Source organism: Hippopotamus amphibius, chromosome 3 (genome assembly GCF_030028045.1).
Source record: "Hippopotamus amphibius kiboko isolate mHipAmp2 chromosome 3, mHipAmp2.hap2, whole genome shotgun sequence".
Taxonomy (NCBI): Eukaryota; Metazoa; Chordata; class Mammalia; order Artiodactyla; family Hippopotamidae; genus Hippopotamus; species Hippopotamus amphibius.
In genome coordinates, this window is record NC_080188.1 from 182,328,584 (window position 1) to 182,355,802 (window position 27,219).

The 27,219-nt window shown below is 39.0% G+C and overlaps 1 long non-coding RNA gene and 1 pseudogene across 1 annotated transcript in view; one reads left to right on the top strand and one right to left on the bottom strand.

Annotated features, from left to right (window-relative positions):
• The window catches only part of LOC130849915 (uncharacterized), an 82,409-nt gene that overhangs the window by 18,203 nt on the left and 36,987 nt on the right, over positions 1 to 27,219 (top strand). The gene's annotated exons all lie outside the window — the stretch shown is intronic.
• LOC130849913 (protein phosphatase methylesterase 1-like) lies at positions 25,058 to 26,551 on the bottom strand (annotated as a pseudogene).

Genomic DNA, 27,219 nt, shown 5'->3' on the forward strand with positions numbered 1-27,219 from the left:
TTTTTGTTTTGTTTATCAACCTGAAAAAGTTATTCTGTCATTCAGTCTCCTTTGCCTCAAAGCACCATATCCCCCGAGAACCACAGAAATAAGCAGCAAACATTTGGACACGTGCAATTTTCCCATCTCTTGATCTCATTCTCGAGTACATCTCCACTCTTCTGGTGCAAGAATATTCTAAATGGATTCATGTAAATCATTTGCTTGTTTATCTTGCCACTGAATCTGAAGTGAAAAAGGAAACTAATGTACAGTCAGTATCTTAATGAAAAAAAAATTTTAACCTCAAAATTCTCCAGATTGTTCATGGAAAAAATCACAATAATGAAATGATTAATTGACTTTTTCCTTCCAACAACTAATTCCTCTGTGTGTGTGAGTGTGTGTTTAAATACAAAAACAGTCATAGTGCCTCAAACAATGATGTTTGTAAATACCCTGGACCTAAATGCTTACTAGGGTGGGAAATTTACACCCAAAGAAAATAATCAGTCCAGTTTTAAGTGTCCTTTTTCTAAGAGGCTAGAGCATTTGAAGCTTTTATTGTAGCAAGTTTTAAAGTTTCCCCTGCCAAATCTAATGGGCATTACGTAATTCTGCTGTCACTGGAATCTCTCCACGTGACCAAGTTATTACCCAAGACTTGTAACAGATTTGTTTGGGGTTTATCAGTCCTACAAAACTCTGTGCGTGAAAGTCTCTATGGTCTGTTACATCGCTTTTGAATTGGGTTTCAGGAGACTTCCATTCTCCTCTCTAGATTCTTCCATTTATGCTTTAAATATTAACCTCCAAATCTCTTCATACAAAAAGGGAACACAAAAATAGTTGTTGCAGTCTCCCTCTGAGAAATTCATAAAGATTAAATTGTTAATTAGGTAAGTACTTTGAGATCCTAGAAGAAGGAAGTTTCATAAAGTGTAAAGATATCTTTATAGTTTATGTGAGGCTCTTCTTTATGGGTGGGGTGTCCCCCTGCTGAAAAGGTCACAGAAGGGCCTTACAGGCGTGTGAAATGACAACAGTCTCAGCTTCCTGCTTGCACACGTCCCTGTCCCGATACCATTGTTTCCTGTTTTCTGGCTCTCTACCAGCAGAAGCCTTCAATGTTGAGCAACATTGGCTTGGAGAAGAACTAAGTGCATACTTGCCTATATTCCAAAACCAAGATGACGTATACTTCCAATTGAACAGATGTGGTTAGCCGTTGATTGGGCCCAGAGGAGAAGGAATTAAAGGCATCCAAAACAACAGTGAGTCGGTTAGAGAGGTGAGCAAAGGTGAATAGGTGCACAATGTCTTGCCTCTCAGGTCATTGTGTTTCCTTTCCTCATACTCATCCAAGTTTCGCCTTTTTCTCTGTAAGGAGATTTTCCAAGTCTTTTTCTCTCCTTGGCTTTCTTTGCTTGGTCATAAGCATAGGTGTGTCCAGGATAGCAAATCTTTCTCATTACCTTCCAAACACTCACAGTTGAGCTGGAATTTTGAATGATGCTCAATAAGTATTGCCAGTTTCCATAATTCAGAGACTTATATATCCATTAAGAGGGTATCCAGTCCCCATGGCGTTTCTATTAGCCATTTCGTTGAAAAATCAGCAGCTAAATTCATAGAAGCATAGAATAATTAAGTTGGAAGGAGATGTGGAGTCCTCAGTCCAAACTCCTTCTTTCCCTCACCCCATACAACAATCCCCACCATGCCATTTCTGCAGAATTTCATTCGGCTTCAGCTCAGGCAAGTCCAAGCACTGGGAGTTCACACCCTTCTAAGACATGTTTGTCTAGCTCTAATGGTGAGAAAGTTCTTCTTCATCTTGAGCCAGAATCTGCATTCCTATGATTTTTCCCCTCATTCTTAGTTTTCCCTCTAGAGCAACGTGGAATAAATCTAATCCTCCTTTCACACTCAGTTTCTCCTAATTCTTCCCTCATCTGGATTAAGCAGCCTCAGTTCTTCCATTGTCTCTCTGTGCAAAGTCCAATGTGTTATCCAGTTTGGCACACTTGACTTATACTGAACTTGTAGTCAACTATAAGGCCTTTGTCTTTCCTACATACATTGCTATAATCCACCTCTCCCCCGTTACACCTTATCCAGGTGATTTTTTTGAGGCTAAATTGGGAGGGCTTTATTTTTATCTTCTTCAAATTTCATTGTTAGTCTGCATCTATCGTTTAAGCTTTTTCCCAGTCTTGATGTAATTTATTAGCTATTCCTCCTATGTCTTTGAGTCATTCACAGATCTGATGGTTGCTTTCAGTATGTCTTCAATTGGCTGGCAAGAATGCTGGAAAAAAAAAAAAAAAAAAAGCACCCTCCCTACACGTGTGAGGGAAGCTCTTCTCTGAGGGAGTGGAATGGCAGCTGTAGCTGCTCCCCCCAAGCCCCTCCCCAATCCGCTTTCTTTTTCCTATGTACAGGCCACAGGTGAGCTTTTCCTCTCTCAGCCAGCAACCATCTCTTTGCTGGAGGGCTCTTTCCTTAGGCTGTATCCATGCTGCCTGTGCTCATGCCAGGCTTTTCTGGGAGTTAATGTTTTCCTAGGGACAGCCCTTAATCTATGACCATCGAATACACTGGAGTATAAATACACAGCTCTCTTGTACTTAATGCAGTCACCTCTGAGGTGTGACCTCTACTGCCCAGAGCCCCTCTACGTGATTAAGTCAAAATAGCCTCCATGCCCTATAACATACTTAGCGTTCCAGTATGTGTGTGTGTGTGTGTGTGTGTGTGTGTGTGTATGTATAAGCTATATAGAAAAATCACTATCCCACCCCTAATTTAATAATCTATTCTTTCACCATGTGTGTGCAGTGGCTCATTTATCATATATATTTTTGTCTTTTAGAATAATCTATTTCTTCTGTTGATCGATCTGTCAGTTCTATACTGACAGAAGAAGATAGGGTAGAGGAAGTTCTTTCTTCATCCAGTTGTTTTAACCACGGTGATATGGATGCCTTTCTTACTTGAAGATCGTTCTCCTGAATAGAGAATACAGGGCAAAAGTGGAATTAAGAAATTCTGCCCTTTTATTTTTTTGTCTCTTAATGTTTTATATATATATATATATATATATATATATATATATATTTATTTATATATATATGCCCCTAGTATTAAGGCTCCTTAATGTTTTCTTTTTTTTTTTTCTTTTTTCTTTTCCTCTGGCTGAATCAGGTCTTCATTGCTGCACATGGACTTTCTCGCTAGTTGTAGTCAGCAGGAGCTACTCTTCATTGTGGTGTGTGGCCTTCGCAATGAGGTGGCTTCTCTTGTTGCGGAGCACAGGCTCTAGGTGCTCAGGCTTCAGTAGTTGCAGGACATGGGTTCAGTAGTTGTGGCTCATGGGCTCTAGAGCGCAGGCTCAGTAGTTGTGGCACATGGGCTTAGTTGCTCCGTGGCATGTGGGATCTTCCCAGACCAGGAATTGAACCTCTGTCTCCCTGCATTGACAGGTGGATTCTTAACCACTACGCCACCAGGGAAGACCCCCTTAATGTTTTCTTTTATTCTGAAAGTAATTTTAAATGGCATTTTCACTATTGGTACCATTTGTTGCAAACTGAAATCATTCTGGAATACATCATTCTTAACTATTTTTACGATCTGATAGGTAAAAAGTCCATTGAGGCAAAAATCAAAGATTTTTCAGATGTTCATCAGGATAAGGTGCAAGAATCTGTGTAGCTATTTGAAATTCTCCATTTCTACTTGCTCTGTATTAAGAAAGCATGATCTGTGTCCTTCTGACACAGAGCTTATGGACTACTTTGATGAAAATAGCATCTATATTTCTATAGCAAATGCTTTTTATCCTCGTATCAAATGTCTTTCATTTTTTCACAATGCTTATATTCTTGAGTGGAGTTTCTAAGCAGTGAAAGACAGCGTTATCCCTTTATCCATCTAACGAATACTCCTGGATTGACCTAGGTAGACTATTACATTATCATATGGTCCATTATGTATGTTCTTATTCTTACCATTAATAAATCAAATCTGAAGCCTTGCATTTGGTGCCCAGACATTTTTTCCTACTATTTTATTCAGTGAATCTGAATATGCCCTCCCTGGCTATACTTATTTCTAGATAAGATTTCTTCTTCTTCTTCTCCTCCTCCTGCCCATCCCCCTCTCCCTTCTTCCTCTCCTCCTTCTTCTCCTTCTTCTTTTCTTCTATCTTGTGGGCTCAAAGTAAGCCACACACCTCAACTGCTTACTTACAGGGTGGTGAAGGTATATGTATTATAGGTATACATATCTGTATATATATTTATACCCATATATATATGTACTGGGATAAATAGACATATCTGTAATCTCTATTGTATCCAGATTAGTTATTTTCCTCTTTTTTAATCCAATTTTAATTTTATAGGGTAATAGAATTTTAAACCTCAAAAATACTTCAGACAAAATGTAACCTAACCCCAAAATACCTTTATAAATGCAGAAATTGAGAATAATTTATGTAGCTTTTTAAGTTCACAGAGTCCGTTATATTGAGTGGTCTAAACTTAGAATTTTAGTTTTCTGTCAAACAAACATTCTTCTTAATTTACCATATTGCTTATCCCATCCATCATCCCAGGAATGAAGTGATCCTGAGAAGGGAAAGTGAAAGAAAATAAAGTCAGTCATTTTATCCCCCGGCTAAGTAGAATAAAAATACTGAGATGTAGCACTATCTGAAAAGAAATATTTTAATGGAATTTGGGAATTGCCTAATGATTTTCAGTATCACTGTAAACCTTGCCTTTTGTTAGATAGAAGCATACATTCTAAAATAGCTATGTGTTTTAGAAACAAAACATTTGCATTTTATACATGTCAGCAGCACCACAGAGTAGCAGTAATATGGTCACAAAAGCCTAGGTGTGAGCACTCAAGTGCTAGTTGTGTTTCCTGCTTCTTTGCTTGGCTGGGCACATTAACCAACCAGCAAAGAAGCAACAGATCCGAATGCATGGGGGAATGCATGGGGAAACCCAGTTGTTCAGATGTGTCAAAATGCATATTTTTAAATGTTCATCGGCTCACTTTGAAAAATGCTCTACCGCCTAAACCCAATGTCAGTGAACAGCAGCAGGTGTTCCAGATGGTGGCTTATGACTGTCTGTGGGAGACATGAAAGCAGATCAAACCGAAGAGAGACCTGTTTTCAGTTGGGAGAGGGGCAGGAGGATGAATTTCAGGCAGAGGCAACATTTATGTTGAGTTTGAACGGTAAATGGGATGGACCTTTCGTGTTCATGCCCGAGTTTGGATTGGGCCCCAGAGACCTGAGGGGACTAGAGGCAATTGACTACATTCGAACACTGTAATTAGGCTGAGAAAAATCCAAGAAGAATATACTTTTTTTGGTTTGTTTTTCAGGTGACTTGAGACACTATATATGCTTGGGTTTCCCTATTGATCTCAGTAACATGTGTGTCTTTTTGTTTTCAACTGATGAGTGGGATAAACTGACAACACCCAAAGTGAAGAAGTTTACCACATACTGGGTATTTTTCTAAAAAACTCTGCGCATATTTCTTTCCATCAAATATATTTAGCACAATAGAGTGTTTCTCAATCTAAAAATATTATAGTGAATCCCTTTACTAAACAGTGCTAATGCATACACATATGCTTTGGATAAATGTGAATTTTTAAATGTACAGTTGGTTTGAAGCAGAGTAGACTTTTTTAACCTACTCAGATATTGCTAGTAAAGCAACTAAGTTAAGGGAGCATAGATATAAATGGTAGGGAACAAATACGATCTGTACTCTAAGAGAGAGAAACATCTAATAATGTGTGAAGACATTTCAACCGATACCAGAGAGGTCATGAACAACACTGGTTTTGTTTCATTCTTTGAGGGAAGGACTTAAAGAGGGGAGAGAATAATGTCCTTTTTTTCCTACTTGGTTGTCAGACTGTCATCAACATTGGCTTTAATCCTGGATAATCAACTTTTCTAGCAACTGGATAGAAGGAAGGAGGGCTTGTTAGTGATTTGAGCCATTTCCAAACTAGGACTGACTTCGTTTTTTCTGCTTCCTGACATATTGGCAAATCATTTTTATGAGCCCTTATGTGATTCATTGAGCCATTTGGGGAGGGTCAGAGGGCAAGGGTGCCATTTACCAGAGCAGGTTTAAGCTGGAGAAGACGAGGTCAGAGGGGAAGAGAAACCCTCATTACTCTGGGAGGATTCTGGGGGCCGGCTCTGAGCCTGCCTGACTGTGTTAGGCTCACACGGGGTGTTTGTTAGCACAAAGCGGTGAGCTGCAGGTGTTCTGAGCTCTACAGAGTCTTCAAAGATCAGCCTCAAATGTTTCTGTTACTATAAAGAGGATTAAAAGGATTTAAAAACATAGCTGGCCTGTCCAGCTGCTAGCATATTTGCCAGCATTTGCCAAGAGGGAGGAAAAAAGGGTAGGCTATATCAGCTACAAGTCCTGGTAGTTGGGGGAAACATACTTTTCAGGTTTCTTTTTTTCTCTTTCTCTCTCTCTCTCTTTTTTTTTAATAGCCTGAATGTGGAACTGTAGCACTTTCAACTGGAACTCATTAAGAATTCATGGGGCAGAAAATGTAAGGAGTTCTGGAAACAGGGACTTTGAAAGGCCAGAAGTGAGCTATAAATAAACTGTTGCTGATATTCATTTTTTCTGGTGGTTAAATACACTTATTACACCAGAAAGCTAATGCAGAGTAAACCAGGTGATTTTTGACCTGAAAACCCAGTTTACATTGAGAAGCACGTTGACATTTATGGACTCACTTACCACATATAGATATCATAACAGCCATTACACATTCTCAAAAAGCACTTTTGCTCTCCCGTATGGGCCTCAGAAATTGACAGCTATAGTCTGCAGGTGAAAGCATGAAGGCCAGGCATCTGGAATCCTTGTTAAGGCACCACTGTTACTACTTATTGTTAATGATTTTTAACATCAAATTCCAGTTTCTTTGCTTTCAGCTTTGCCCTGGTTCAATAATCTGCCTTTGGTGGTTCTGATTCCTCTATAGTGCTCATTGATTTTCAACAAGCTCCAGTGAAGAAGCAGAGAACTAAGTTAGCTGTGTGATCTTAGGTAAATCAAAGACCCTCTCTGAGCTAGCTTCCTCATTGATCAAATGGAGATAATAATAAACTGCTCTATCCCCCTACTAAGGGTCATCATTTTTAAAATAGGAATAAGGCTGAAACTAAAGAAAATTTGCTTGCTTGTGTTTATAGATAAGCTATGAAGATGCGCACACACACACACACACACACACACATCTCCCATTCACATTACACCAAGTCTCCAATTTCTAGGGTAATACTGTGAAAAGTTTGCTTGTATAAAGGCAGTTGATTTTGGAGGACACCGTAGAAACCTTTGATTTGAATATGTTGTATCATATAATGTTTATTCTAGGAATTCCTAACCTGGGTTCATGGACACTGCAGACCCAAAGATGGGCCTTAGAAGTCCATACCCTAGAAACTAAATGCAAACATTCAATGTGCAATACAAGCATTTTCCTGGAAAGACATTCCATAGCTTTTATCTGATTTTTAAGTGAGTCTGCAAGCCTTGAAAATATTTAAGAACCAATGTTTTGTAAGTTCTAGGTCTGTAAGGTGCTAGGTGAAAACACAGGCTGTCTCTCCAAGGAAACAGATAGTTCTTGTCTCTCGAAAGAGATAGATAGCTCTTGCTTTTTCTCATAGTTCTTCCTCTTAACCACTCTTTCCTCCATCTCATCCATTTTTGGTAATGCTCAGTAAGTGTTAGCTGTTGTTTTAATATGTCGATATCGTGTAACATCTTAATAGGCAAGTGGGACATGGAAGGAGATTTTGCCCTTGATTAACTCGCTCTTGATTAACTCGAAGTGATCAGATACACTAGTATGAAACCGTCAAAAACAATGATGAGATTATATGGAAAGAACTCAAAGAAATGATAGAGATCATTTTGCATGTGCTGAGATTGAAGAGCAATCTGCATAAGTTGGTATAGGGAGACCGGAGGAAGAGGATTTGGGCAATCCATCAGGAGACTGATGGGAGGAAGGAGTCGGCTTCAAGTTGGGAAGCATCCAGAGGTAAGTTTTTCCAGACAGGTCAAAGCAAGATTGTGGAGAGTCCAGAATTTCATGCAGTGGAGCTCAGATCTGACCTGGAGGTGATGGGAGGCTTAAATGACTTTGAGAAGGAAAATTGCATGATGAAAACACTATTTTAAAGCACTAATTTGGCATATGTGGGCGGGATAGAGTTGTGTGAGGAAGGACTGGAATCGGAGAGCAAGCTGGGAGCTGTGGCAATAATTGAGGTGTGAGGTGATGCGGACCGGCTCCAGGATGAGGATGTTTGTGGAAGGTGTTGGGGCGGGGGTGGGCATTGTATCCACCTTAATTGCTTGTTTGCTACAATTTCTGCTTCTAACCACAGTTTGCCTTGGCTACTAAACCTTCCTGACTGAAATATTCATTCCTGTTTTCCAACAGAAGAAGGAAAGAGGGAAGGAAGGAAGGAAGGAAGGAGGGAGGGAGGGAGGGAGGGAATTGTTGGAGCAGGCAGACCAGACGGAGGGCTCTGGTGTGGGGACTGGATTTTATTGAACAGAGGTGGTCTTAGGGAAAGAAGGAGGAAGGGGTGAGGATGTTCATTTGAACTTATTCATCTCAGGAATAACTTCCTTGGGACTTTCCTGGAGGTCCAGTGCTTAAGACTCTGCGCTTCCACTGCAGGGGGCACGGGTTTGATCCCAGGTCAGGGAACTAAGATCCCACATGCCACCCAGTGCAGCCAAAAAAAAAAAAAATTTTTTTTTAATTGAAAGGAATAACTTCCTTAAAAAGAAGCAACATGAGTTCAGAATGAGTGATTCTATTCTCTTATTGACACCAGAAAAGGCCACAAGATGCTGAAAAAGAAAGGCATTTGCTCTCCTAATTGAGAACCTAAAGAGATGGCTTTCCAGAGTTTTTGACCAACACTCCATGATAAAAAATAAATAAATTTGCATTACAATTGAACACACACATATACAAATATAAGCATAAACATAATTGAAACACAGGTTATCTAGAACATTCCTACTCTTGTTACCTGAGATACACTCTGATACTTTTCTAATCTATTTATATATGTATGTTTGCATTTTCACAAAGGATCCTTGTGACTCCCTAATCAGCTAGCGGGTTGCAACCTGTTCCTTACAAACCATAAGCGTCTAAGACCCTGGGGCTCAGCACCAGGATCAGGAGGTTCATGGATTCTTAAGCAGAAGGAAAATGCTTTCCTTGGCTCCTGCTTCCTGCCCACCTGCCCCACCCAAGGCTTTCTTCTCTCTGGAGTTTCAAGAACTGAGAATAAAGGGAGACAGCTGTTCCATTAAGTTTAGAACTTAGTTTCAGAACCTGATTTCAGGTTCAGCGGCTGTACCCAAACCCTCCAGTGGTGCCAGCCCACTCCCTAGGAGGGTTCTCACTGGGACAGGAGGCCCACACACCAAGATCTATCTACCAGGTTTGCTGCCTAATGAGACCAAACCCAGACACAATGGCCACGATTGGTGCAGACATTTTAATGTCTTGGGCTGGTTCCTTATATTATCCTTGGCTCCAGTGGACCAAGGCACACACAGTAACATTCTTTACCTGCAGTTAGCTGGAATTTCAAACTAGGTGGAATTCTTTCCTACCTTTGAAACCACAAAATAAAATCAAAGAAATAGGATCTTTTGCAAATCGTGGCTGTGCATTGATGAGGAGGGGTGGAAGGCGAGCACATGGCCTCAGGTTGGAAATAGCTTTTTAAATGTCTGATTTTGATCATGAGGCCAAATTATCTGGGCACACAGTGGTCATTAAAGCCTCCTGTCTAGAAGCCCCTCGTGTGTGTATATGCATACCTGTGATTTAGCATTCTGGCTCAACGGTATGTAGAACATCAAAGCAGAGAAGAAAAAGTGAACGAAGGCAATGAAAATCAATCTGGTTTAAGCGAATTGAGTCTGGCTATGAACTAAGCTAGTTATCAATATCCTGGAAAGAAAAATGCAGAGTATCAATTCTAGGAGCCATAAATCAAATAGTGGGTACAATTATTCCCACTATGTGCTCACCTGTTTTATTTTATTTATTTATTTTTTTATGGCAAAAGTTGTGAGGATAACTGTGGTGGGAATGAACTCTAGTATTTTTTCAGTGGTCGTTCTTCCTTTAGGAACAGTGACCTGACCTTGACCATTTCCCTGGAAATGTAAGTTTATATTGGAGACAGTGTTGAGTGTTTTGGTGGGCCCCTGGTTTCCTTTACAGTCTGAGGATTGGGTGGATGTGTCATCTGCTCAATTTCCAAGTAAACCTCCCCCCACCCCCCAGTCAAATGGTTCTAGAACTGTGGTATATTAATCCCCACAGAAGAAAGTCACTGGTTGAGTTTTAGACTTATATGGAAAATTTTGTGTGTATGTATGGGCATGAGTTTTCCTAGGAAGAGGGCCATACCTTTCATTGGTCTGCCAACATATCTGTAAAAAGTTTACAAATCACTGCACCAGAATATCACCAACACCTAGAGGTGACAAAGTAATAGAATCATCAGGCTCTGTCTTCGGGGACCACTCAAACCATGAATCAGAAAGTGAAAACACCAAAGGTGGTTGTGTGTGACCACATGGAAAGTGGCTTCAGTTAGAGTAGAGTGCTCGGGTATGCTCAGACCTGGGGCATGGTCTGAGTTTCTGTGTAGGCCAGACTCCCTCTGCCCTGTGGCTATGCATTACATAGTAATGAACTTATAATGTGAGGGACCTGTTGTAAGAAAGGGACTGATGGGAGAAAGATGGCTTAAATCTACCTCTGCCACTGGGAAATCAGCTCAAATCTCATGTTCAGCTGACAGCAGCCCATATCCATGAGATAATACCAGAGTTTTAGTATTGGAAGAAACTTGTGGACACTTAGGTGAATCTCCATTCAATACAGCAGTCCTTCCAAACTGTTCACAATCAATAGTGCTCACCCTCCTACTTGGCCCTCTTCATTCTAGAATATCATCCAGGCTTTTAGGGCCTAGATCTTGGCTGTCCCTCCATTCTCTCCTGACATACCCTGCTTATCTTATGCCCTACTCTAGTGGATGCTCTGGTGGCTGTAGAATGTACCCTTGAGGCCTGAACATGCACTTTCCCAGCTGCTTGGAGTGTAGGGGCTGCTGACGGATCTCAGACAAATTCTTTTCCAGGAAGGTCATAGAATGCTGCCTTGCCTAGGTTACACCCCCTGTCCTGGGGCAGCCTGCATCCGCTGGTCAATGCAACGGTACAAAGGCCTGGACCATTTGAATCAATTTGAGATGACTCTGAAGGACCACCTCAGCTCTAGAGCCCCCCTCAAGATTGTCCAAGGTCCCGGTGCTACCACTGCTTCTCAACTGAACATCCCTCTGACCAGTCCTGCTCCCTCGCTCTCTTCCAGGTGATATTCCCAGAGCAGTGCTCAACGAACCTCCTGCTTGCAAACCTCTGCCTCAGAGTCTGTTTCCCAGGGAACCAGACCTAAGACTCCTAGTGACATTGAACTGTTTGTAATTCCCTGGACATTTGATATTCCTTCATACTTCCTCATTTTGTTTCCTTTGCCTGACTACATTCTTTTATGCAGACATCTGGATAACATCTAGACGACCTAGATCTCATGACTTGTCTCAGACACTATCTTATACAGAAAGCTCTTATACGGAGAGCTAAGTGTGCGTCACTAGTGCTTCCACAGTATCCTGTTCCCCACTCTGTAATAGATATTACCATATGATACTGAAGTCATCTGTCTCTTCAACTAGTTTAGAAGCTACTAGCCTTCAGGATTTGTGGCTAATTGATTGTATCTCATTCATATTACCTTGCTTGGAGGAGATGCTCAGTAATTCTGTATTAATCTGATTTCTGAGAGTAGAGTCCAGGTTCTGCATTTCTGTAATCCATTAATAAGGTCAGTAAAGACACTCTGACTGGCCTGCCAATTGCTCGTGCTTACAAAGATGTGGTGCGTTTAGGGAATGCTGGGCCTGCTCTAAAGCAGGAGGTAAATCTTCTTGGAACCAGAGGTCAAAGTTCCACAAACCTGTAAGAAACTACTGAGCCAGATAGATTGAGCATTGAGATCAAACCTGGAAATATGATGAGTACCTGCTGATGAAAGAAAACTAGCTGAGGGAGGAATGCTTACATCTTGTGGAAATATGGGTCTCTGGAAGCAGCAAGATTTGATAATAGTGTTCTTCAAGGGTCTCAGAAACCCTCACCTAAAGAATCCCTGAATGACCAGAAAGCTGTCCTTGAAGACCTCAGAAGTTTCCATATGATGGTAGGACCTAATACTACATGCTGTTCTCCTGATATTAAGCCATTTACCCCTGAATCCCCAAAGTCTACTGTGATATTTATCCTCCAAGATGGTCCCCTGATGACTTTTGCTCCTCTTACTCATTCCCTTGCGTAATGTCCTGCCACGTTTTAAAAAGTACTGATCTGTGTAACCAATAGAACATTGTGAAGTGTGATAGAGAATGATTTCCAAGACAAGGTCATAAAAGTCATTTCATTATGGTTTCTGCCTCCCTGACTCATGGATAGCATGTTTTGGAGGAAGCAAGCCTCCATGTTGTGAGGCCACACGAACAGCCCTATATTGGGGTCCACATGGCAAGAAACTGAGGCCTCCATCTAACAGCCAGTGCTGCATTGCCAGTCATGTGAGTGAGCCATCTTGGAAGTGGCTTCTTCAGATGCCTTGACCCTGTCCAACTTCTTGACTAAATCCTTTTGACAGACCCTGCACCACATCCATCCAGCTAAGCCACTCTTGAATGCCTAAGTTTCGAGCTAGTTTGTTACACAGCAATAGGTAATTAACACATCTGTTGTGTAACATAAGTGACACCTATCTGTGACACATGCTTCAGATTCACATTCAGACAAAAATAAGGATCACCTAATGTAATGCCATATATTTTGTGAAGTGTTTTAAAATAAATTATCTTGTTTACTTTTTATGATACCTCTATTGTGGATGTATAATTAGCCTTATTTTTACATAGCTGAGAGCTGAGACTTAGAGAAGTAAAGCAATTTAACTGTAGTCTCCCATCTAGAAAGGAAGTTAGAACTTTCACACCCTTCTCACTGATCAGAAATCCCCTAACTACATGCTAGTTTCAAAGGACAGAGGAAACCAAAAGAGAAGGCTGTGGTGCTCCATGGTTGAGATAACACTAGATCCTTACCTTCCTGTACTGGTGCAACTAAGTATTTTATACCTTGACTAGAAATATGACACTGCTGCATAATCTATTTTCTTTTATGTTTCATTTTATTTTTCCAGCATTCTTTTTTAGGCAAAATATCAAGTGAAAAAATACTAATTCTACTGAGGGAGTAGGCTTTGAGAAAGTCAGTGTGAAGACTTTTATTATGTGTTTTATCTGGGTATTTAGACAGAGGGATAATCTTTATCCTTTCACATGATCATTAAGCCACATTTAACAGCTCATGCAGACATCTATATACCTGACTGTAATACTGCATAAAAACAAATGAAATCCACATCAGGTCACAGGCCAGGTTTTATTTTCACCAATGCCTAACTCCATAGATATGGTAGATAATGTTTGTTGACCATTATAACATATAATAGGCTGCTTTCTAAAACAGTTAGAATTTTACCTTTAAGCCAAGATAAAGACTGTCACTATAATATTTACATATATATTTTCAACTATATAGAAAGAAATGCAGGAATCTGAAACAATTCAAACATGAACACATTTCTTCATGGGGATTATTCAAATCTTATGCAATAGTATAGTGAATGGTATCTGAAGTCTGAACCCTATTATCTTTAGTCATGTTAAAGAAAACATTTTGGTAGGACAGTAAGTTATCATTGTTTGTTTTTATGCCATGGCTACATGGCATTTTTTTTTTTCATACCTCATACTGGATCCTATTAACATTTAGCTGTCCTTGGTAGTATCATTTTTATTAAGATAAATATTTCATGAGAAGCATGTAGCAAGTAGCATTTAAACAAGTTATGGTCCACATAAAAATTATAGTTGTTTGCTGCGTGAACACCTATTAGTTATGCAGTTATAAATACAAGCTTCAATATTTTCTATTAGGGTAAGATAGAGAAATGAGCAGATTTTAGATTGCATGCTTAAGGGTTTTAATAATTCTAATTACTCTTCCATTCTTTTCCAATATAGTCTGTCATATGTCAAATTCTGTTTGGAAGACAGGGATTTTTCTGTTGAGAAGAAAATAAAACAGATTTCTTTAGTTTAATGTTTCATTTCAAAATGACTAATAATGGTATCACTGTATGTGATAATGATGGCATGATTCTACTCTCTTTGAGGAATTTCAGTTCATACAATTTCCTGTAGAACCAGGACCTACTAAGAGGATCCCATTCACTGAAAAGTAAGTAAACAGGAAATTTCAACAAAACAACCAGTGTTTAATGCTTAAACAGATTAATAAGAAGACAATAAGGCAGTTCTGTGCTAATGATTGCTTGATTTCTGGGCTTTCAGGAAAAAAAAAATCTGCCAGATAATTTTTTATGTAGTTAGAGAGTCTGAAGAGGTCACTTTGCCCAACTTGTATCACTTAATCTTCTTCTGTTTTGAAGAGGAAAACTTGGAGCCAAATGCCCTGGTTAAAATTCTGGCTCTGCCACTCACTAGCAGTTATGATTTCCAGTGAGTTGCTTAACGTCTCTGTGCCTGAGTCCTTGAGAGTAAAATGAGGTTAGTTATCATGTTTACTTCCACAGGCCTATGATGAGGATTCAGTAAGCTGATGCATGCAAAGTACTTAGACTAGAACCTGACACATAGTAAGAGCTCAGTAAAATGTAGCTGCCATTCATTCGTTCAACAATAATGTTATTCTCATTGTTTAACAACTCGACTACAATGTCTGTAACTCAGGGATCTCTTTCACAGAAGGTATCTTCTTTCACTAAATATGGTCACATGAGGGTTTCAGATTGCCATAGGGTGTTACTAGAGCAAACAGAAAAATTTGAATGAATTCCCATGGAATCCCCCAAGAGGTCATGGGAAAATTTTCCCCAGCCCCATGCAATTATAAAAGCTTATTTCTTTTCTTCTCTGCAGCATCTGCTGCTTATGACTAGATAGCATTCACAAGTGCTGGAAGAGAAAGTATGTCTGCATTGCAGCAGCTAAGGGGTATAGGAGGGGGTAGTTTTGCCCACTCCTTCCATATGGTGGAATTTTTTTCTTTGCTTTTTTCCTTTTTTTTTTCCAACTATGAATCACAACTTTTATTTATTTATTTATTTATTTTTCATTTAAAATTTTTTTTATTTTATATTGGAGTATAGTTGATTAACAATGTTGTGTTAGTTTCAGGTGTACAGAAAAGTGACCCAGGTATACGTATACATGTATCTATTCTTTTTCAAATTCTTTTCCCATTTTGGTTATTACAGACTACTGAGCAGAGTTCTCTGTGCTGTACAGTAGGTCCTTGTTGGTTATTTCTTTTAGATACATGTGTACATGTCAATTCCAAACTCCCAATCTGTCCCTTCCCCTCACCCTTCCACCCTGGTAACCATAAGTTCGTTCTCTATACAGTGGAATCTTTACTAATGTAACACTCCTAACCTCTCTCTACCCTAACTCACTTAAATGTGGAATGGTTGGATTTGTAGAATGAAGTAGATACATGTATTATTTTGCATGTCTTTACATTACACTCGATATTTGAAATCTGCTATAATCTCATTGCCTCATTAGCTGGCAGTTTTCAGTCAGCAAGTGGGAAGCAGGAAGTCTAACTCAAAGATCCACAGTAGGATTGTTTCATTTCACACATGGAAAAATAACGAGACGAAGGACTATAGGCTAGTAACTTCCTCAAGACCAAAAACATATGCCTTAGTCATACATCAAACTCATGTTCCTTGGCTTCTTATAAGCATACTCTCCAAATGACAGATTATTTTGTTCATTTATATGAGAAAAAACCCTCCAAACGTTCATTTAACTTATTCTCTACAAGCTTCTTTTCATATCTGTGAAGTGGGGATATGAAATCAAAAGAGATGATCTGTATGAAGTGCTTAGCAGTTTAGTGCTGGGTAGAAATTGCTCAGTTAATATTTATCACTATTATTATCATTATCATAATTATCAATAGCATGCCAGCCAGAAAAAATGCCATATGCAGAGGAAAATTGCTACCAAAGGACATAGTAGCTCCAGAGAACAGAAAATTGTTGGGTTTACTGGCCTATTATGTGCATGTCTGACAGCATCAGGAAATGGAGCTGTAATCTGAAACTGAAGCATGTTCAAAGTCTTTTAAAATGTTAAATTTCATCATATAGACAAGGGGAAATCACTGACATTTTTATGTTAAAATGTGAGGATTTGGTTTTAGAAAGATAATTCCGGCACCAGGATGAAGATTATACTGAAAGTGTAATTGTCTGGAGGCTCTGAACAATCAGGTCCAAAAGATCAGAGATTTAATTCAAAATAATTAAAAAGATATGGTAAAGAAAAGTCTTGGATTCTTCATTTTAAGAACTGGCCATGTAAGTCTTAACAGAACTCATTTAAAAAAATACAAGCTAATATGGTATATTTCATCCAATGTCTTAAAATTTTTTAAAATGGGAATATATTTTACAAGATCATATAATTGATTAAATTATGAAATGATTAAATGTTATTCAAAAGAAACATTTTGGATGCTTATAATCAATATTTTTAAAATTTTTTATTTAATTTTTTATTCAAGTATAGTTGATTTACAGTGTTGTATTAGTTTCAGGTATACAGCAAAGTGATTCAGTTATACATGCATATATATATTAGTATACATCTATCCTTTTTCAGTCTTTTCCATTATAGGTTATTACAAGATATTAAATATAGTTCCCAGTGTTATACAGTAGGGCCTTGTTGTTTATTTATTTTATATATAGTATTGTGTATCTGTTAATCCCAAACTCCTAATTTATCCCACTCCCACCTTTCCCTTTTGGTAACCATAAGTTTGTTTTCTATGTCTGTTAGTCTATTTCTGTTTTGTAAATAAGTTCATTTGCGTCACGTTTTTAGCTTCCACATATAAGTGATATCATATATTTGTCTTTCTTTGTCTGACTTACTGCACCTAGTATGATAATCACTAGTTCCATCCATGTTGCTGTAAATGACATTATTTCATTCTTTTTTATGGCTGAGTACTATTCCATTTTATAAATATACCATATCTTCTTTATCCATTTATCTGTCAATGGACATTTCAGCTGCTTTCATGTCTTGGCTATTGTAAACAGTGCTGCTATGAACATTGGGGCACATGTATCTTCTCAAATTAGAGTTTCTGTCTTTTCCAGCTGTATGCCCAGGAGTGGGATTGCTGGATCATATGGTAACTCTATTTTTAGTTTTTTAAGCTATCTCCATACTGTATTCCATAGTGGCTGCACCAATTTACATTCCCACCAACAGTGTAGGAGGGTTCCCTTTTCTCCACATCCTCTCCAGCATTTATTATTTATAGACTTTTTGATGATGACCATGCTGACCAGTGGGAGGTGATATCTCATTGTAGTATTGATTTCCATTTCTCTAATAGTGATGTTGAACATCTTTTTATGTGCCTGTTGGCCATCTGTATGTCTTCTTTGGAGAAATGTCTATTTAGGTCTTCTGCCCATTTTTCAATTGGGTTGTTTGTTTTTTTGATATTGAGATGTATGAGCTATTTATATATTTTGGAAATTAATCCCTTATCAGTCACATCATTTGCAAATATTTTCTCCTGTTCTGTAGGTTGTCTTTTCATTTTGTTCATGGTTTCCTTTGCCGTACAAAAGCTTTTAAATTTAATTAGGTATTTATCCCAGGGCTACAAGGATTTTTCAGTATTCACAGATCAATCAATGTGATAAGCCACATTAACAAATTGAAGGATAAAAACCATATCATCATCTCAATAGGTGCAGAAAAAGCTTTTGATGAAATTCAATGTCAGTTTATAATAAAAATTCTCCAGAAAGTGAGCATAGAGGGAACATACCTCAACAAAATAGAGGGAACATGCCTCACTAAATCACAGCAATCAGAGAAGAAAAACAAATAAAGTAATCCAATTTGGAAAGAGAGAAGTAAAACTGTCACTTTTTGCAGATGACATGATACTATACATAGAAAATCCTAAAGATGTAACCAAAAAATTACTAGAGCTCAGCAATTAATTCAGTAAAGTTGCTGATTCAAAATTAATCTACAGAAATCTGTTGCATTTCTATATACTAACAATGAAATATCAGAAAGAGAAATTAAGGAAACAATCCCATTTACCATTGCATGAAAAAGAATAAAATACCTAGGAGGCAAAAGACCTGTACTCTGAAAACTATAATACACTGAGGAAAGAAATTAAAGACAATGCAAACAGATGGAAAGATATACCATGTTTTTGGATTGGAAGAATCAATGTTAAAATAACCGTACTACCCAAGGCAACTTACAGATTCAATGGAATCCTTGTCAAATTACCAATGGCAAATTTCATAGAACTAGAACAAAAAATTTTTTAATTTGTGTGGAAACACAAAGACCCTGAGTAGCCAAAATAATCTCAAGAAAGAAGAATGGAACTGGAAGAATCACACTCCCTGACTCCAGACTATACTGCAAAGCTACAGTAATCAAAACAGTATTGTAGTGGCACGAAATCAGACACATAGATCGGTGGAACAGAATAGAGAGCCCAGAAATAAACCCTCACACTTATGGTCAACTAATCTATGACAAAGGAGGCAAGACTATACAGTAGAGAAAAGATAGTCTCTTCTATGCTGGGAAAATTGGACCGCTACATGTAAAAGAATGAAATTAGAACATTCCCTAACACCATATACAAAAGTAAACTCAAAATGGATTAAAGACCTAAATGTAAGACCAGATACTATAAAACCCCTAGAGGAAAACATAGGCAGAACAGTCTTTGACATAAATGGCAGCAATTTTTTTTGGATCCGTCTCCTAGAGTAAGAAAAGAAAAAAGAAAGGGACCTAATTAAACTTATAACCAACATTTTTAATGATAATAACACACTTCTAAACAAAGTCTTTCTAATAGGCATGTAAATTATGTTTAATATACTATGATTTTATTGATTTAAGTTTTTCATTTTAATTTTAAAAGCTGTGTAATTTCAAATTTTCTGTGTTTATTTTTGTTCTCAAATAGTCAGGATAGTGGTTCTAGAACCCCTGATAAAATAATGAAAAGCTTTAACAATTTATTCTACAAAGAAGAGTTTGTTTATGCATTAAACTTGATTTTTTTTTTAAACTGGAGCAATTAGATTCAGCCAAGTTTTTTTTTTTTTTTTCCCTTTTATTTCATAGACTTCTTAGAGGGCAAAACATAGTTAATTATACATGAGTTATTTCTTCCAAGGTCCTGGTGTGTTGACAGATACCTGTAATTGGTGTTCCACTACATTTCTTTGTTACCTTTGGGTGACAGATCCTGGCATGTGAAACTCACCAAATTAAGAAACAAATCTCTGACTGCAGCTTCAAACCTGTCAAGCAAACCATTAAGACACTTTTCTTTCTTTACAAAATGTTGCAAGAGTTAGAGGTATGATTTTTATCAAGTTTTTAAGTAGAGAATAGCAGCAGCAGCAGCAGTGGCAGCATTATATTTACTTGGAGGGAATGTCAGTTTTCTTTTTGCATTTGGGTTTGATTTGGCCTGGCTTAATGCTATAAACCTCTCCTCAGAATCAGAGTCCAACCCTTGGATAAAGTCAGCTCCACAGAGTGAACTGTATATGTTTCAGGCTACACTCTCAAGACATTTGTCAGTTTTGAAAGCCATAAACATTCATTGAAAATCCTTACTACCTTAAATTATGAATGATTATTTTCTTCTCCTATAGTTGTTCTTTATTGTCTAAAAATTCTATAAAGAATAAAAACAAATCCATCATAATTTAGAATCCAGCAACTTTCCGAAGGCTTTCTCAGGTGTGGGAAATTTTCCATCTTTGAATCCCACTTCACTAAAGGCACAGCCAGACACTAACTCTTCCAGTCCCTGTTGCAGCTGGGGTGCAGGCGTTTCCACTCAGATATACTCATGCGCATTTCAATTTTCAAGATAATAATGTGAAGGAGATGCTCCCTGAAATTGATTTTTCTGGCAATAATGGCTAAAGTCCTAAAAGAACATACCTGGCCCAGCATCTGCTTGGAAAACTGTAGTCCCAACCCTCAGAGTGGCACCATTGGTCACCACTGGGGCGGCCCAGTTGTGTCATTTGGGTATGTTCTTGGTTGTCCAACCTCCAAGACCAATCCTCTGACCATCCTAGGCATTCTTTAAGCTATTCTTATCACTTAATACATTTATTTTCTGTTAAAAATGGCCAGAATGGGTGCTGTTGTTTGCAACCAAGTACCCTGATATGTATGTGTGTTTGTTTACATGGAAGCACAAAAATATCTTTTAAAATACAACACAATTGCCACAAGCATACCACCTTTCTCTTCTAGGGAAGTAATTATTTACTTATTCATTTACTTGACAAAAATACATATTGAGTGCTTGCTACGCGTGAGGCACAGCACTAGACATTGACAGTAAACACATGGTCTCAGCCCTCTTTGGGCATACAGTCTGTGGTCCATATATCCACTCTCACATCGATGCCCGCCTTCAAAACACAACATCACTATACATATCTGTTCATCCTTGTGTCACATAAGCCATGCTTACTGCTTTAGAAGACCTTAGTCCCTCATTCTTCCATAGCTTCAGAAACCATGAGGGATCACAAATAAGATGATACTCTAACACAAGTAAAAGAAGAATTTATTACATTTCTGAAAAATACCAAAGTTGTATCTTTATGATTAAGAATAAAAAACTTTGCAATAAACAAAGTTAATTACTGTGTGTATATTGAGTAGCTATTTTATACCCAGCAATATGTTAGTTGCTTGGAGAAGGGAATAAATTCAAAACTCAAGTTATTACTTCTCCTCTTACCTCAGCACTAGAGTTAAATAGACAAGACAAGCAAGCATTAAACTATCAGAAAAGAAAATTAGGTATAGAAAAATAGATTTCTGCAGGTTAAGGATAACACATTGTAAAATGTTAATTGTATTAAATGGTAATAAGTATAGCATGAGGTAAAGAATGAAGCAATAGATGTGGGCTGGAAAAATCAGAGGTGTTTTCATCATGATACAGATTTAAGCTGTTCCTTTGTAGTGGTAGTGTGGGTTTAAATTCTGGTTACTTATTGTGTAACCTTGAACAAGTTACTGAACCTTTCTGGTTTCAGTATTCTCATGGATAAAATGGGGGTAATAATAGTGTCTGTTTCTGACATTGTTGTAAGGATTAAATAATTTAACACGTGAAGTATTTCCAGTCATACATACACATATTTTCACTTTTAGTATTGTTAGTGTGTAATGTATCTTAGCGCTTAGTATTGATTTGAATAGGTAAAAAGGGTGTATTTTAGGGAAATGGGAAGGTAAGCAATAAAAAGGGGAGAGGACAGAGCATGTTAAACTTGCCCATGCCATCAGAAAATGCACTGCCCCCAAATTTCTGTCTTTGAGAAACAATTGATTACTTCTTTATATCTGTATTAGCAACCTCATTCTTCTTTACTAAATTCATTATTTTATTTTATTTTATTTTATTTTATTTTATTTTATTTTATTTTACATAATTGTTTTTATTAGCTGGATAACCATGATCTATTCCTAGTGGCAAACTGTTTGTAGAGAATTTTCTACTCTTTTATGAATCATAATGGATGGAATAATCTGACATTCCCCTTCTGCCACTTAGGTGACATTACTCTTTCTTTAATGGCTATTCTGAGATGCTACTAATAAATTGAAGGGAAAGTGGGCACTTAATATATAGAACTTGTGGTGTAAATACAGAGTTTGTAGTTGAGATCTGCGCTCTGTGTCCCTCACAACATCCTTATTTAGTAAAACAAACAAACAAACAAACAAACCCCACTGATTTCCCATGGAATTGATATTCTCCAAGTCTCAGACCATGAACCCATGGCAGAGGTGAAACACAAAACCTAGACCTGACCAAACTGGCCAGTATAATGTGTTCAGGGATAGGCTTCTGACTTATGATCTAAGTCCTGCCAATGGGTGTCTTCCTGGAATTGTTGGGAGGAAAACCACTCTCTTGTTGCCAATAGAATATAAGCCTAGAACTCCTGGTGGTCTCTTTGTTACTTCTGGGAGATGACCTGCTAAAAAATGCACATGGAAAAGCGTAGACAGGAAAAGAAGAAATATTGTTGATGACATCATCTGGGCATTCATATCCAGTTGGAAGACTGAACTTTTCAGTTATATCACCAAATAAACTCCCCTTTTTGCCTAAGCAAGTTTGAGTTTGGTTTCTGTCTCTTGTAACTAGTAGAGTTCTAGTACACCTCTATACCTTTCAGATCTTATTTGTGACACTTTTTGGAGTATAAAATGGAAGCTATTCTAAAGACAAATTGATATATCTAGTGTCTAGACCATAAATTCTTAGGTGGCAAAATCTATACCATAATCATTCTTATTGTTACTTCCTAGTACCATTCCAAGCATATATTCAATCAAAATGTGTTTAAATAACCCAAGAATTAAACTATAAAAGATTGGAAAAAAGGCATACCACATATAGTATTGAGCACCTACTCTGTGTCAATCACTCCTCTGGTAGCTCAGAAGCACAATGAGCAGACAAAATTCCTATTGTTGTATAAGCACACTTTCTAGCAGAGAGACGCTTGACAAACAAGGAAACACAAATAAATAAATATAGCTTCAGATAGTATTGTTAAGTGTTACAGAGAAGAATAAAGCAGGAGGAGGAGGCAAAGAGAGGTGGTGATAGGATTTAGGTAGAGTGGAACTAAAAGGTCTTTCTGAGAGGTGATGATGAACATTTCAGGCAGAACAACATGTTCAAAAACGTTGAGATGGGAATGAGCTGAAGAACAGCAAGATGTGGACAGGCTTCTGCTGTAAGTTAGCATGCTCATTTTTGTTGACTCAGAGTTTGCATATGCCACTGCTAACTGTGAAAGAAGGAGGGGAAAGAAAAAGCTACTTAATTTACCAAAAGATGTTTATTGTGTTTCTCAATTTTACATACTACATGTGCCTGAATGTGAGGAGGATAAAGGTGTGTTAACCCTTTGATGATGTGATTGTATATTATCCCCTTTCTACTATTGAACTGATAAGAATATGGTCTCAGAAGGAAAATGAATGGAAGAGATCATTAAGTCAAATAAGACTCTAGAAAGTTAAATAACTTGTCAAAATTATATGACTTGTTACTGTTGAGCTGAGTATTGAAGTTGGATTAGGAATAATTTCCTAGGCACATCTAGGAATAATATCCTAGGCACGTGACATTTCATTGGCTGTTTAGTAAATCTTACCCATCTACCTCTTTGTAGGGAGTGGAGGTTGAATAGGCAGGATGATATGATTGATTGCACGGCAGAAACCAAAACACAAGACAAACCTAACACTGTTTATATTAGACTTTCAGTGCATTATATGGCTTTGCATGGCAACAGGTTTCTTTAACAATTGCACTTTTCCTAGGCTGTCACTTAGTTTGTAGTCCCTCAGACCACAGCTTAGCATATAATATTGCTAATTTTTCAGAATTAGATGAATGATACACTGACAAATGAATAAATCAATCTGATAATTCTTTAGGAACTCTTGGAACAAAATAAATGTATAAGCACAGTAAAATAAAAGGAGCATTTGACAGTTATTGATCTTTTAAGAATTAAATACCCACTGTCTCCATTAATATTATTATGTGTACTGTAATGGAAATTATATATTCATTATACATGTAAAATTGTCCTTGCTCTGCAGAAATTCATAGCCTAGCTGCTGCTTTTTTTTTTTTTTTTTTTTAGATAAAGGTTGGGAGATTTATTTTCATTAAACAAGGTCATAAATAACAAAGAAACAAAGTAGGTCCCAGACTTTGGACCCTGCAGCAGGACAGGGATAGCTGGGTCAAAAGGTGGAGGGGGCTACGTATCACCTAAGACAGTCACAGAAAAGATGGGCTGCAAGAGACGGCCCCTCCCTGCCCTTGGAAATGGCGTGCCTGGGCAGCAGGGGGAGGCTGACGTGTTGTGATGAGGCAGCTGGAAGAGGGCAAATATTGAGGATGCTGGGCTGTACTGTTTCTATGAAGAGCGACATGGAAACCACAAATGGCTAAGATAAGCTGTGGGTCTCGAAAAGGCGAGCAGGCACTCGCACACCTCCAGGGACCAATTATGAAAAGGGTTAAATCTGATTCTTAAAAACAACTCCACGGGCCTTAGCCGGTGGCTTTGTGCATGGGCTGTATTCAACCTGGGTTGTTCTGTGGCAGGGGAGGGCTCAAGAGGCCCCTGGAGCAGCCTGGCCTCAGCCCAGGGCAGGTGCCCAGACGTGGGAGTGGGACGGTGGGCCCTCCCCAGATGGGAGGCCATGTGCTTGGACTGACTGGGCCTGATTTTCAGGCTGGTTTCTTGTGATGCTATCCACCACCCTCCCTGTACCTAAGGACGAGATCCTGGCCTCTCTGGGTCTTCCAAGCCTAGAAGAGTAAGACGGGGATAAAAAGGTACCTGACTGGTGTTTTATTTAAAAGGGAAAAAACAAGGACCGTTTTGCACACAGTCCATCCCCTGAGGTAGGGCAGGACCATGGCAAGAACAATCTCAAGGAATGGAGGTCCCTGAGCCTGGGGAAACATTTGGGCCCAGGTGCATTGCCTAATGCCAGGAATAGGGGCCCAGGGTGTCAGTTCTGATGGAGGCTTCACCCTGGGCAAGGCAAGGAGGACAGGCAGGGGCTACCCCTGAACAGGGAAGGGATAGGAGCTGGCGAACCTTAGACTGGGGAGACCAATGTTGGTCAAAGGCCCTGGAAAACAATGCTTTTGGTAGGAATACACGGAAGGGTTTGTACATCTGGGGATGCCCATCTATAGGGAGCCGGTGTCACGTGGTCGGGCGGGATGGTGAGGAGGAGACAGCGGCATCACAGTGGCCTCTGGTGCGATGTATTTACAACCGAGCTCAACGTTGAGGGAGGGAAGGAGAGCAGGTCACTAACAGCCAGGAAACACACACTGGAATCCACCGCTGGGTTCCGCAAACCTGTGTCGAATCAGGAAAGTGGCAACAGCTTCAGCTACCTTGTCTGGAGCATCCTCATGGACTGCGTGGCCACACTGGGGTAGGACCTGCATTTGGAACTTCCCTTGCATTTGGCCAACAGTCAGATCTTTATCCAATCTATCAACACCAGGCAGGAGCAGCGATTTAGGAATAGGACAACCAAGAAAGAGATTGGATAAGCCTCGGAACCAGCCATCCCAGTATTTTTCTGTTTTTGCCAGTATTTTTCTGTTTTTGCCAGTTCTCCAAGTGTAAGGATGGTCTTTCTTGGTCTCCATGTCATCTTCCTTTTTCCTTTTGTTTACTGACTCACTTCCTTCTTCGTCTTCTTCTTATTCTTCTATGATTCCTTCTACTATAGGTTTTGAGCCTTCTGGACTTGTAATTCCTTCACACTGTTTGACTTGGCCAACCATTGAGACACGGGCCGACTCCAGATTTCAAATCTGGCCACTCTTCACACTCCATTCAATGGCATTCTCCAGAGACTTGAAGGTTTTAGGACGACCACGTAAGAAATTCTGCATGATTCTGCATGCTATTAAGTGCATCCATGGCTGTACCTTCCACAACATCCATCATGCACAGACCCAAGAGGCTTGGCACCAGGTTGGATAATGCTGTGTGGACTGCAATAGCACCACCCATGCTATGTCCAATGAGCATAATTGGAGGAGGAAGGTCCCCATACATGGCTTCAACCACATTACCAACATCTTTTGCCATTGTTTCTGCAGAAAGGTCTTCAGAATTCTTGACTTTTGTTTCACCGTGACCTCGAAGATCCAAAGCCACAATCCTACACTGAACTCTACTAATGATTGCTGCCGTGAACACAGCCCAGGAAAGGGCAGAATGGCCTCCTCCATGCAGAAGAAGTAGGACTGGGCCCTCTGAGCCACTCTTGTAAACTCGAAAAGTATCCTTGCCAGTTTCATTTTCTACTTCTACATCTTCCATGGACTCAAAGTACTGACTCCAAGGAACAGGAGAAAAGTCCCGCTTTCTTCCAGGGCCCATTCGCATCTTGGCTCCGCTCTGACTGCCCCTGCTGCCGGGTAGAGGAGGGCGAGAGGGCAGGCGGCCGAGGTGCATGCTCTTCTCGAGGGCCGACATGAAGGGGAGGCCGCAGGCAGTCGAACAGTAGCCGAAGCTTCGTCCCACGCTAAGTGCGGCCCAACCGGTCACAGCTCGCTCCCCTAGCGACGCCCTGTCGCCTTTGGACAGCACCCAGCTACCGGCAGCACCGCCCACCGGCTCCGTAAACTCCACCCCAGCTGCTTCTTGAGGTTATCAACTCCATGGTATCTTAGTGTTCACGTCATGCCTCTTCAGTTTTCAATGCCTGTGCAAGAGTTGTCTGCCTAGGGATTTTAAGATCCACGCTTAAAAACAATACACAGAAGTACAACAGATCTGTGAAAAAACATAAATCAGCACAAGGTTGCGAGAATCTTTTTTTGCTAAAACATACGACTATGTTTGTTTGATAATATTTTAATAAAATCGTTTCTAGTTCTCAGTATTATAATCCATCTTGCAAGGCTTCACATGTGTACCAGAGAGCCTGAAATGGATTAAGAGGAACATTTAGTGAGTTGCTGTTGCATTAATGCTGTTTTCTAGGAAATATCAAAAATCTGTGTTGCTTCCTACTGTATGGAAGCCGTTTTCACCTGGCTTATGCCTCTCTCTAAAAAGATTTAAAACAGTTTAGATTTTACTTGCTGCGTGAAGAGAACACAGCTTAGAAGGAGAGTACACATTAGCAATTAGAATTTGGAGATTTTTATTTATATTGTATCTTTCTGTATTGAAGAATATCTCCAAAGTGGCATGCATTATTTTTATAAATGGAAATAAAATAACATTTTAATGAAAATT